General features: G+C 39.1%; 1 pseudogene; it reads right to left on the bottom strand.

Moving 5' to 3' along the window:
- Positions 1-5,013: 5,013 nt before the first annotated feature.
- On the bottom strand, positions 5,014-10,840 carry LOC114034432 (annotated as a pseudogene).
- Positions 10,841-11,453: the final 613 nt, after the last annotated feature.

Genomic DNA, 11,453 nt, shown 5'->3' with positions numbered 1-11,453 from the left:
CTCCAAATCTATTTTCTGATTAAGGAATTTCTTCAGTATTCCAATCTATTGGTGATTTCAATCCCTGGCCTTTTTTAAACCCCAATGAAAGCTATCCAGCCCTTCTCACTTGGCATAATTCTTGTCTGTGTTTTCCACGGACAACTTCTTACTGGGGGCTTTCTACATAATTTTACATTTCTTAGGCAATATGATCTTTTATTAGGACCTGACAACCAGGCTTTTGCTAGCAGGTAGGTTCTGATGGGCTGAGAAGATGAACACCAAAAAAGTGTAGGAGATTTGAGCCAATTTCATGACTTGCATCCAGTGTCATGTCATACACTTTAAAGCTTATCATTTCACATGTAATTCATTTTTTGTGTATGTGCATATATAAAGTGTCCATATTTTTTTTTTTTCATTAAATTCACATTTTTAAATGTTTAAATACAAATGGGGGTTTGGTATTTATCACATTCTGTTGCATTCATGTACCACACTTAGCCATTCCTGAATTGGTGGGCATTTACCTTGTTACCACAAAAAGGGTTTGTATTTTGAGGTATAGTGTGACTTCTTATCAATGACCATTTTTGTGTCTTTCCTTTTAGAATCTCTGGATCAAAGAGTAGGGCCATTTTAAACACTTTGCATAATTCCAAATTTACAAAATGGCTATACTTATTCACAGCAAAGTACTATATAAAGTTAGCTATTATTCCCTCTTAATCTTTATTCAAATGTCATTCCCTGATTTCCTCCACTGCTGTCTCATATGGCAGAAATGACCTGTTAAGGCAAACACCTGTACATGTGGCCTTCATTCCTTTCTGTCCCTTCTCCAGCAGAGTGCTCTATCATTACCACTCAATAATTTTCAATATCTATCACTACTGCCTGCAAATACTCATGTTTCTCCCACTTGATCCCTACTGTGTATCATTGCATATCTCCTTCCTTTCATGGCTAACTTCTTGAAGAAGCCATCTTAAAATTCATACCTCCACTTGTCAATTCTGTACCCTCAGGAGTCTTGACTTCATCATTTGAGTGGAATTGCTCTCCAAAGTCACCAATGATCTCTTCATTGCTAAATCCAATGCCCTTTCAATCTTCATCCTTGACCTTTCCCAGCATTTAAGAGGGTGTCAGTCACCCTCTTCCTGGATCATCTCACCTCTCCTAAGTTTCTGTTACAGTGTCTTTCCTGGTTCTCTTCTTACCTGTCTTGAATGTTCCTCATTCTCCTTTGCTTGATCATCATCCAGGTCATGCGTGATAACCCAGGGTGTCCTCCAAGGCTCTGTCCTGGCCCTTCTTTATATACTATTTTGTTTGGTGATCTCATCAACTCATGAAAAAATACTTAGAGACACTCTTCATAGTAGCCAAAAATTAGATACTAAAGGGATGTCCTTTTATTGGGGAATAAACAAATTGTGATATGAATATTATTGTGGTATATGAATGTGATAAAATATTTTTTTGCCATAAAAATTATTAAAGGGATAGTTTCAGAGAAAACTGGGAAGACTATAAACTGCTTAAGAGCAAAGTGAGCGAAACTAGGAGAGAGATTTATACAATGATAACGTTATAGAGTAAAACAACTTTCAAAGACTTTAGAATTCTGATCAACACAATGATAAAGCATGAATCCAGAAGAATGAAGATGAAACATGGTACTCACCTTCTGACAGAAAGGTGATGAACTTAAAATGAAGACACAGATGTCCATTTTTGGACAGGGCTAATGTGTAAATTTGTTTTGCCACTATGCAGCTATGTATTGAGGACTTCATTTTTTAAAATTTGCTCATTTAGGGGGGTGAGGATAGTGAAAGGAAGAGATTAATTTAAATGCTTTTAATTGAAAAATAAAAACAAAGCTATAAAAAAGACAAAAAATAAAGAGGTCAAGTAGGGAACAAATTAGATAGACAATGTACAGAAGCAAATGAACGTAGTGTTTAATAGAGTCTAAGACTCCAGCTAGTAAAGCAAGAATTCATTCACTATTCAACACAAATTGTTTGGAATGCTGGAAAATAGTCTGGCAGAAATTAGGTATAGGACAAATATCTCTTAGCATATACCAAGATAAAACTCCAAATGGATACATTACTTAGATATAAGCACTTACACCATAAATAAGTTAGAGGAACAAGGAAAGAATAACTTTTACAGTTATGTGTAGGAAAAGAGTTTGTGACCAACAAGGTATAGAAAAGATCACAGAAGACAAAATGGACAATTTTAATTATATGAAATTAAAGTTTTTGCACAAACAAAACCAATGCAATTTAAGAAGGGAAAGCTAAGAAAAAATCTTGGCAAATATTTTCTCTGATTAAGGTCTCATATCCAAGAAATTGATTCAAATTTACAAGGAAAAAAACATTTCTCAATAGATAAATGGTCAAAAAATACAAACAGGAAGAAATTCTCAAAGGAAGAAATTCAAAACATCAATAACCGTATGGAGAAGTACTCTACATCACTAATAGCAAAATGTAAATTAAGTCAACTCTGAAATTCTACATCATACCTATCAGTTTAGAAAGGATAGCAAAAAAGGAAAATGTCCATTGGTAGAGGGGTTTCAGAAAGACAGGCACATTGATGCACTCTTGATGAAGCTATGCATCTGTCTAATCTCTTTGGAATGTAATTGGAAACTATATCCCTGAAGCTGACAAAATGTGCATACCCATTGATCCAATGATTCCACTACTTCACCTATGCCTCAAAGAGATTTTTTTTAAAGAGGACAAGGATCCATGTATAAAAAAAATATTTATGACAGCTCTTTATTATAGTAAAGAACTGGAAACTAAGGCAGTATCCATCAGTTGGCAACTGCTGAAGATGTCATGGCATATTGTAAGAAATTATTAAATGGACAATTTCAGAGAAATTTGGCAAGACTTATATGAACTGAAGCAGGATGAAGTGAGTATGCCAGGAAAATAATTTGTTCAAGCAACAACATTATAAATAAAAGCAACTTTGAAAAAACTTAAGAACTGGGATCAAAGCAATGACCAATCACATTTCCAGACTGATTATGCAGCATGCTATCCAAAACTGACAGAGATAATGGACTCAGGGTGCAGAATGAGACAGACACTTTCAGACACAATATAAGAATTCCTTTACTTGGTTACGTATATCTGTTATGTAACAACTCCCACAGTAGTGCAGTGCTAAATACTGAGGAAGAAGTTTAAAGCTTGTCTTAGCATTCTAGGTTCAGTACTTTTTTTACTCTTCTTCATAGCCTAGAACTCCCATGAGAAGTAAACTTAGAGATCAAGGCTTGAAAGTGTTAAAGAGAGAGAAGAAAGGGGTACTGACTTTCTCTGTCCTGGAAGCAAAAGAATGTAACCAGAAGCAGGCTGGGAACAACTTTAACAAAGGTGACACCGAGGACAGCAACTCAAATGCTGTTTCCATTTGTAGGCCATGGGAGGTTGTATAGAAATGATTTGGGAAGTTCTTGTCAGGGCAATGCAGTTTGAGAAACATTAAAAAAAAAAAAACCTAAACTTTATCCAACTTCCATCTGTCTGCTTCTTCATTAAAAAGCATTTGTTTGTCATTGATGTTCATGTTATGAGCTAAAGTGTTTCCTTTGTACTGACTCTTGCACTTTTTTCCCTGTAGAACAGGATTGATTCCTCGTGTTCTTTTGTTCAAAGATGTGCGTGTGTGTGTGTGTGTGTGTGTGTGTGTATGTGTGTGTGTGTGTGAGTGTAGTGGGGGAACAGCTCTAGTAGTTTGAACCACATAAAAGAATACTAAATGAGATATTCTTCCTTCCTGATTCTGGGCTGGGAACCTCAGTCTCTGGTCTTCTTTTTGACTGGGGACATACATTGTGAGCCATTTATCCCATGTTTCCTTATATTGTAAGCTCCTCAAAACAGAAGTTTAAAAAGAGAATTCTGGGACATTTCTTTCTCTAGGCAAAAAGAACCTAATTTTTGCTGCTACTATAATACCTGGCAGCTAGAGTTAAAAGATTCCACTCCCACCCACCATCCACCCCATTAAGGGCAGGAGGGGACGATAATAGGGTTGTCAAAATATAAAACAAAGAAATATACTCAAGCATTTTTCAAAATTGCACAAAAAAAAACCAGATGGAAGACCAGAAGGGAACACAGATAAACAGCACAGTTTCCAAAGTTATATATTGAACTAGATACTTAAAAGGGAAAGCAAGCTGTAAATGATAGAGATTCTCAGTTTCATCTATAATCCTCTCTTTTCTACTTTGTATATGGAAATGGTCATCTTACTTGGTTTTTGTTAAGTTCAGGATTTAACATTTTTTAAGTGATTATATAATTCATTTTGTAGGCTCTGCAGTGTTCTAGGATTTTTAGCTATCAACACAATGTTATCTCAGGAAGGAGCATATAGAGGACTTTATTATCATAAAGATTCTCTTTTTGATTTGAACTCTGTGATGTACATGATGGTGACAAACATCTTTGGTGAGCATATATATGCCTCCCTATTTTATGCCTTATTTGATATATTTTTCTTTTTTAATATTTTATTTATTTTAATCAGCTAAGATCCACCTTCACACTCTCCAACTGTAACAGCCAGTCCCCAGTTGATAAACACAAGAACAGGAGCCCTCACAACATGTATAGTCAATCAAAATAAATTTCCACATTTGCCACACACACAAAAAAAAATTGTTTATTCTGTATTGAGCCCTCTCCATCAGTAGGTGAGTAGCATGTTTCATCATTAGTCTTCCAGAATCTTGGTTTTGTCATGATGCTGATAAGTAGTATTCCATCACGTTTATATACCAAAACTTGTTCATTACCCAGTTTAAGGGCACCCCCTCAGATTGTTATTCTTTGCCACCTCAAAAAGAGCTATAAACATTTTTGCGCAGTCTTAGAGTTTGTTTTGCTGAGAACTAATCCCTCCCTTAATCTACCCTCCCTCTAGTTCCTCTTTCTCCCTTTTCCTCTTTCCCTTCTATTTCCCTTTTGAGTGAAATGTATTTATGTACCCAAAAGTATGTTTGGCCATTTCAGATAAGAGTGAGGTTCAAGTGTCTGCCGCTCCTCTCCCCTCTTCTTGTTTGTATAGAGGCCTACTATTGCACCCTAATTATGTAATACAATTTTCTCTAACCTTCCTTTCCTCCCTCCCCCCTTCCCCAGTGTATTATTCTTCCTCTCTTTCTGTTCTTTTCTTTGACAGTCTGTCAAGTTTTATTGTATAAGCCAAAAAGAAGAGTACTAGGTACAGAGAAGATAGGGGAGGATCATTTCTTAGTTTCCTCCTCCTTGGACAAAGTCTTGATGATCTCTTTCTTAGCCTGCAGACGCTCTTCCCGACGCTTTCGTGTTTCCTTAGTCTTGGACCGGCGAGCTTCCGCCTGGTCGTCCAAGAGCTTCTTCCGGGCCTTGTCTTCCTTCAGCTTATGAATGTGCTCCAGAAGGATCCCTTCACCTTCAAGTACATGCTGTGGTACACATGGCAATCAGTCCTTGTGGATTCACAATATCTTCGGGGCAGACGGCGCAGAATCTTCATTCGCCTAGCCCAGGTCACCTCCTCAGACACACGAGTATTGGCAGTACCCTTTCTCTTACCAATGCCCATGTGCTGCCCTTCCGTGGAGCCAGAGTATTTTTCTGGCATCTGACACGAGAGTGCACAGTAACGGGCTTCGGGATGATCAGCCCATCTTTAATCAGCTTCCGGATCTGCTGACGGGAATTGGCGCTGGCAATTTCGTTGGTCTCGTTGAGGTCAAGCCATACCTTCTTCCCACATCGAAGGACATTAGAGGCAAGCCTCTTCGAGAAGCCTGAGCATACTCAAAGGAAAGGAGAGAGAACTGCGGCGCGGGTCCGGCCCCTCCCATTATCAGAGTAGGGAAGCGCCGCTTCGACCTCTTTCTGTTCTTAAGATCAAGACATAATAGAAACTCCTGGGCCTTTCCTAATTAGATTTCTTCTATGAACCTTGATGATGATCAGGTTCAGAGGAGATACGTGTATCATCTCCCCATATTTGAATGTAACCAGTTTTCTTTATTTAGTCCTTTATCATTGTTCGTTTATGTTTGCCTTTTTGTTTCTCTTAACTCTTGTCTTTTAACTTCAAAATTTCTCTATAGCTCAGGGTTTTTTCATCAGGAATGCTTGCAAGTCCTCTGTTTCATTAAAAATCCATTTTTTCCCTGTAGCATTATGTAGTATTCAGTTTTGCTGGCTTCCTTATTCTTGTTGTAAGCATTTTTTTGCTTTCTGGAATATTCCCTCTCACACCCTCTTCCCCTGCACTGTAAGAGCTTTTTCTTGCCTCTTTTATGTGAGATAATTTACCCCATTCTACCTCTTCCTTTCTCCTTCTCCCAGTATGATTCTCTTTCGCCCCTTAATTTTATCATCCCTTCATATTTAATTCTCCCTGTGGCCTCTGTCTATATATGTGTATATATATATGCATATTATATATTCATATATTTCCCCTCTAACTACCCTAATACTGAGAAAGGTCTCACGAGTTACAAATATCATCTTTCCATGTAGGAATATAAACAGTCCAACTTTAATAAATCCCTTATGATTTCTCTTTCTTGTTTATTTTTTCATGCTTCTCTCGAGTCTTGTATTTGAAAGTCAAATTTTCTATTCAGCTCTGGTCTTTTCATCAAGAATGCTTGAAACTCCTCTATTTTATTGAATATTCATTTTTTCCCCTGATTCTACTCAGTCTTGCTGGGTAGGTGATTCTTTGTTGTAATCCTTGTTCCTTTGACCTCCAGAATATCATATTCCAAGCCCTCCTGTCTCTTGATAAGAAGCTGCTAAATCTTGTGTTATCTTGATTGTGTTTCCACAATACTTAAATTGTTTCTTTCTGGCTGCTTGCAATATTTTCTCCTTGACCTGTGACCTCTGGAATTTGGCTATAATATTCCTAGGAGTTTTCCTTTTGGGATTTCTTTCAGGATGTGATTGGTGGATTCTTTCTATTTCTATTTTACCCTCTGGTTCTATAATATTAGGGTAGTTTTCCTTGATAACTTCTTGAAAAATGATGTCTAGGCTCTTTTTTTGATCATGGCTTTATCCAATAATTTAAAAATTATCTATCCTGGATCTATTTTCTGGGTCAGTTGTTTTTCCAATGAGATATTTCACATTGACTTCTATTTTTTTTTTCATTCTCTTGGTTTTATTATTTCTTGATTTCTCAAAGAGTCATTAGCTTCCATTTGCTCCATTCTAATTTTTAAGTAATTATTTTCTTCAGTGAGCTTTTGGACCTCCTTTCGCATTTGTCCAGTTCTGCTTTTTAAGGCACTCTTCTCCTCATTGACTTTTTGGATCTCTTTTGCCATTTGGGTTAGTCTATTTTTTAAGGTGTTATTTTCTTCAGTATTTTTTGGGTCTCCTGTAGCAAGCTATTGATTCATTTTTCATGGTTTTTTGTTTTGGTTTTTTTTTGTTTTGTTTTGTTTTTTGCATCACTCTCAATTCTCTTCCCAATTTTTCCTCTACTTCTCTTACTCAATTTTCAAAATCCTTTTTGAGCTCTTCTATGGCCTAATACCAACTCCTATTTTTCTTGGAAGCTTTGACTTTGTTGTCTTCTTCTGGTTGTATGTTTTGATCTTCTTCGTCACCAAAGTAAGATTCTATAGTCTGAGTTTTTTCCCCACTGTTTGCTCATGTTCCCAGCCAATTACCTGACTTTTTAACTTTTTGTTAAGGTAGGAGTCTGCTTCCAGTGTGGAGGGTGTACTGTCCCAAGCTTCAGGGGTTTTGTGCAGCTGTTTTCAGAGATACTTCTAGGGACCTGTTACTTTTCAGTTCTTCCAAAATGGTGTGATCAAAGTAGAGATGTTTACTCCTTTCCTGGCCTGTGCTCTGGTCTATGAGTGACCACAAGCACTCTTTTCTGCCTTGAAACTGTGAGGAGGATTCCCTCTCCACCACTGCCACAAGCTCCACCACACCAGTACTCCTCCTTGCCCTAGGACCACCACCCAGGACTGCAACCCAGATCCAAGCATGGGCAAAGCAAGAGAATCCTGCCTCAGCTCCAGCAAAGAGATCCCTGCAATCCTCCTCTGATCAGCCACTTGATCCCACCACCATCTGTGGGCTGAGAGCTCCAGAAGCAGCTGCCACCCAAGAACTGGGGCTGGACTGCACTCCTCTCTCACCCAGATCCAACAGAACTTTTCTACTGACCTTCTAAGTTGTCTTTGGTGTTTATGGGATAAGAAGTCTGAAAACCACCACAGCTGACAGTGATTCGATCCCCTGAGGCCTGCTCCAGTTTCAATTGGGCCCTATCTTTGCCTGTGAAGCCCAAGTTGAACTGTGTTCCTCTCCCAGCCCAGCACAACAGACCTTTCCTATCAACCATCCAGGTTGTCTTGAGCTGGAAATTTGTTTCACTCTGTCTTTTTGTGGGTTCTGCTGCTCTAGAATTTGTTTAAAGTCATTTTTAACAGATGTTTGGAGGGATTTGGGGGACAGCTCAAGCAAGTCACTGCTTTTATTTACTCCACCATCTTGGCTCTGCCCCCTAGGGCTTAAATTTGACTCACAGCTTCCTGATAGCCACTGACTCTGTTGGTGTGGCTTCATGATCACCTCAGGACATAAAAGGGTGGTACCTTTCCAACTTAATGGATGTCTGAAGACCACATAAGTCACCACACCCTGTCCTTCTGACCAGATAAATACCTATATGGAGATGGGAATGGGAAAGGTACACATCCACCAAAGATAAGTGCCACAGTATCTTTGTTGCATATCTTTGTTATGTAAGGACTAAGTAAAATTTTTAACATCAGTAATTAGGATGAGATGAGGTGGCATTGTGGCTACAATCATGCTTGAGTTGGAGGAAGGGCACTTAGAAGTAGGGAGAATGGTGTGATCAAATGGTAAAATGTACCATGGCAACCAGTAGTAAGAACCCTTCAGAGAGCAGGCTCTGGCTTACATGGAGTAATTAGCTCAAGTAGATGATAGGGAAGGTTGCCAAGGAGGGTAAAGAAAGTGTGAAGTCCAGCATTCCCTGGTTGTTGTTGACCATCCTTCAGAAGGTAGGTGTCCAGAATAATAAAACTGAAAGTACACTTGTCCGGTACATTTAGAAACTAGAAACAGAGCTATCTGTTTCCATCAATGAAGACCAAGGGGCCTTCAAGGATTATGACAGCACAAAGGAAGCTATTTCTCCTGATGAGAGTTGGAATCAACAGGTCACAGCCTAGAATCCACTATATGGTTTCTGATCTAGAAGTTTTGCTATCTTTGAGATCTGAGCCAGACAGGAGAATGAAAGCAGAAATGAGGAAGAAACTTGGAAACTCCCATTGATGATTTTTTTAAAAAAGCCCCAGACTTACCTTATTACTACCCCTAGAAGGAGAGTGATTTCCCCCCTTAATGGAGCAGTGGGGTGAACAGTCCTTCATCACCAAGGTTACACAAGAAGTTCAAACAGAAACCTGATGAATCATTGCAGTAATAGTTCCTGAGGATGTGATCTAATGGAGCCAATACTGCCCCTAAGTTTTATTGGCTTTGGGAGTTCTCAGAGGACTTATTGTTACAGAGTCCACTAAGTCAATTTCTCCAGATAGGGAAGTCCTTTGCTTCTTTTTAGGTGCTGAGATGAGGAGCTGTTTATACTTGGTCTCATAAAGATGAATTCCTGTTGTGGAATTAAGGAACTGGCTCCCTTATAGGGATCAGCAAGAGAAGGTGTGTATTTTCTAGAAGAAATAGGAACCAGGCTTAGGAAAAATTTGATCCTGCCTTCTCAATGGAGCATCACCAGAATGCCTTTAGACTTCAGCTATTAGGTCTCCCTTGCCACACAGCTATACAGGCGTGGACTGATCAACTGGTGAAATTTGAGCATGAGGTCAGGATAGTTGTGGCTTGGGCAAATGGTGCTGTCAGTACAAACAGGTGCTTTAGGAATGGGGGAAGGAATCACAAAGTCCATCACCCTGCTAAGTGGGCAGAGACCTGTGACTCTTGGGCCAAGTTTAGGGATAGCTCCTGAAATACGGGATCAATAAGATAGCAGTTGTTGGCCAGTATATGGAGGTGCCAATAAAACTATTCAAGGAAATTCAGCACTAAGACAGTAAGGACCCTTCTCTATTCAAGCCTAAAATATCCTCTAAAATCCCTGTCCCATTCAAGGGAGTTTATAGAGAGCAGACAATGGAGGGAAGCGGTATCATGGGCTCTTAGAAGTCAGAATCTATGTGGGCCCTTTCAACAGCCTCCATGCCAGTTCTTGTGGGTAGAGCCAAACAGAAGTCCTTAAAGTTGCCCAAATTATCCTTTCTAATTAACACCAATCAATATTAGGTCCCAAGGGGAGTGAAAGACATTTTTTCTCTAATGATGCAGATAAAGTAAGCTGGAGAACTTCATTATACCAGCTCCTCTTACCACAACCTTGTACTATCCCAAGCAATGCAGATGACACCTACATGCTGAGGATGAACTACAAAAAGCTAAATAAAGCCATCATGACCATCACTACAATTGTTCTGACATTTTCAGTGTTGTAGACCAGGAAACCTATGGCCCCAATGGGTGATATGGTGATATTGATATTGCAGGGTTTTCCTCCTATCTCTATTACTGTGTCTGACACTAGTCAAGAGCAGTTTGTTTTTGACTGAGAAGTCCAGTATACTTTCACTGCTCTTCCCCAGGGCTACCTGAACTTTCCCTCCTATCGACACATTGTAGTTGGCTGAAATCTGAAAGAGGCCTCCCTTCCTGAGGGCATCAATATACACCACTACATTGGATGACATCATTTTAACCAAAACAGATGAGGCCACAGTAGCAGAGGCATTAGATCAGATGGATTTGTTGTTGTTGTTCAGTTGTTTTTCAGTCGTGTCTGATTCTTCATGATCCCATTTGAGGTTTTCTTGGCAAAGATACTGAAGTGGTTCACCATTTCCTTCTCCAGCTTATTTTACTGAGGCAAAAAGGATTGAGTGACTTGCTGAGGGTCACACAGTTAGTTTCTGAGGCCAGATTTGAACTCAGGAAGATAAGTTTTCCTGACTCCAAGGTTAGCACTCTATCCACTTCACCACCCTAACCCTAAGGGGTTAGGAAGTCATCTCTAAGAATATCCAGGATATTGCCTGCTTAGTTAAATTTGAGGGAGTACAGTGGGCGAGAAAAACCAAAATGATTTCAGACACTGTCTTGAAGAAGGTACAGTCACTTGCTCCCTCATGATCTAAGAAAGAATCCTAGAGATTTATTGGATTCTTTGAGTTTTGGAGACCACATTCCCCAACCGGGAATCCTGATGGTCCCTTTCAGCTTTAAATCTGTGATCCACAATCCCATGACTATAACCCTGTTAGAAAGAAAAAACTTTTCAATGCTACAAAACTCTATGATTTCCTGTCC

This window comes from Vombatus ursinus, unplaced genomic scaffold, assembly GCF_900497805.2.
Source record: "Vombatus ursinus unplaced genomic scaffold, bare-nosed wombat genome assembly UNPS02008996.1, whole genome shotgun sequence".
Lineage (NCBI taxonomy): Eukaryota > Metazoa > Chordata > Mammalia > Diprotodontia > Vombatidae > Vombatus > Vombatus ursinus.
The sequence above is the reverse complement of the archived record's forward strand: the minus strand, read 5'-3'. Positions and strand labels throughout refer to the sequence as shown.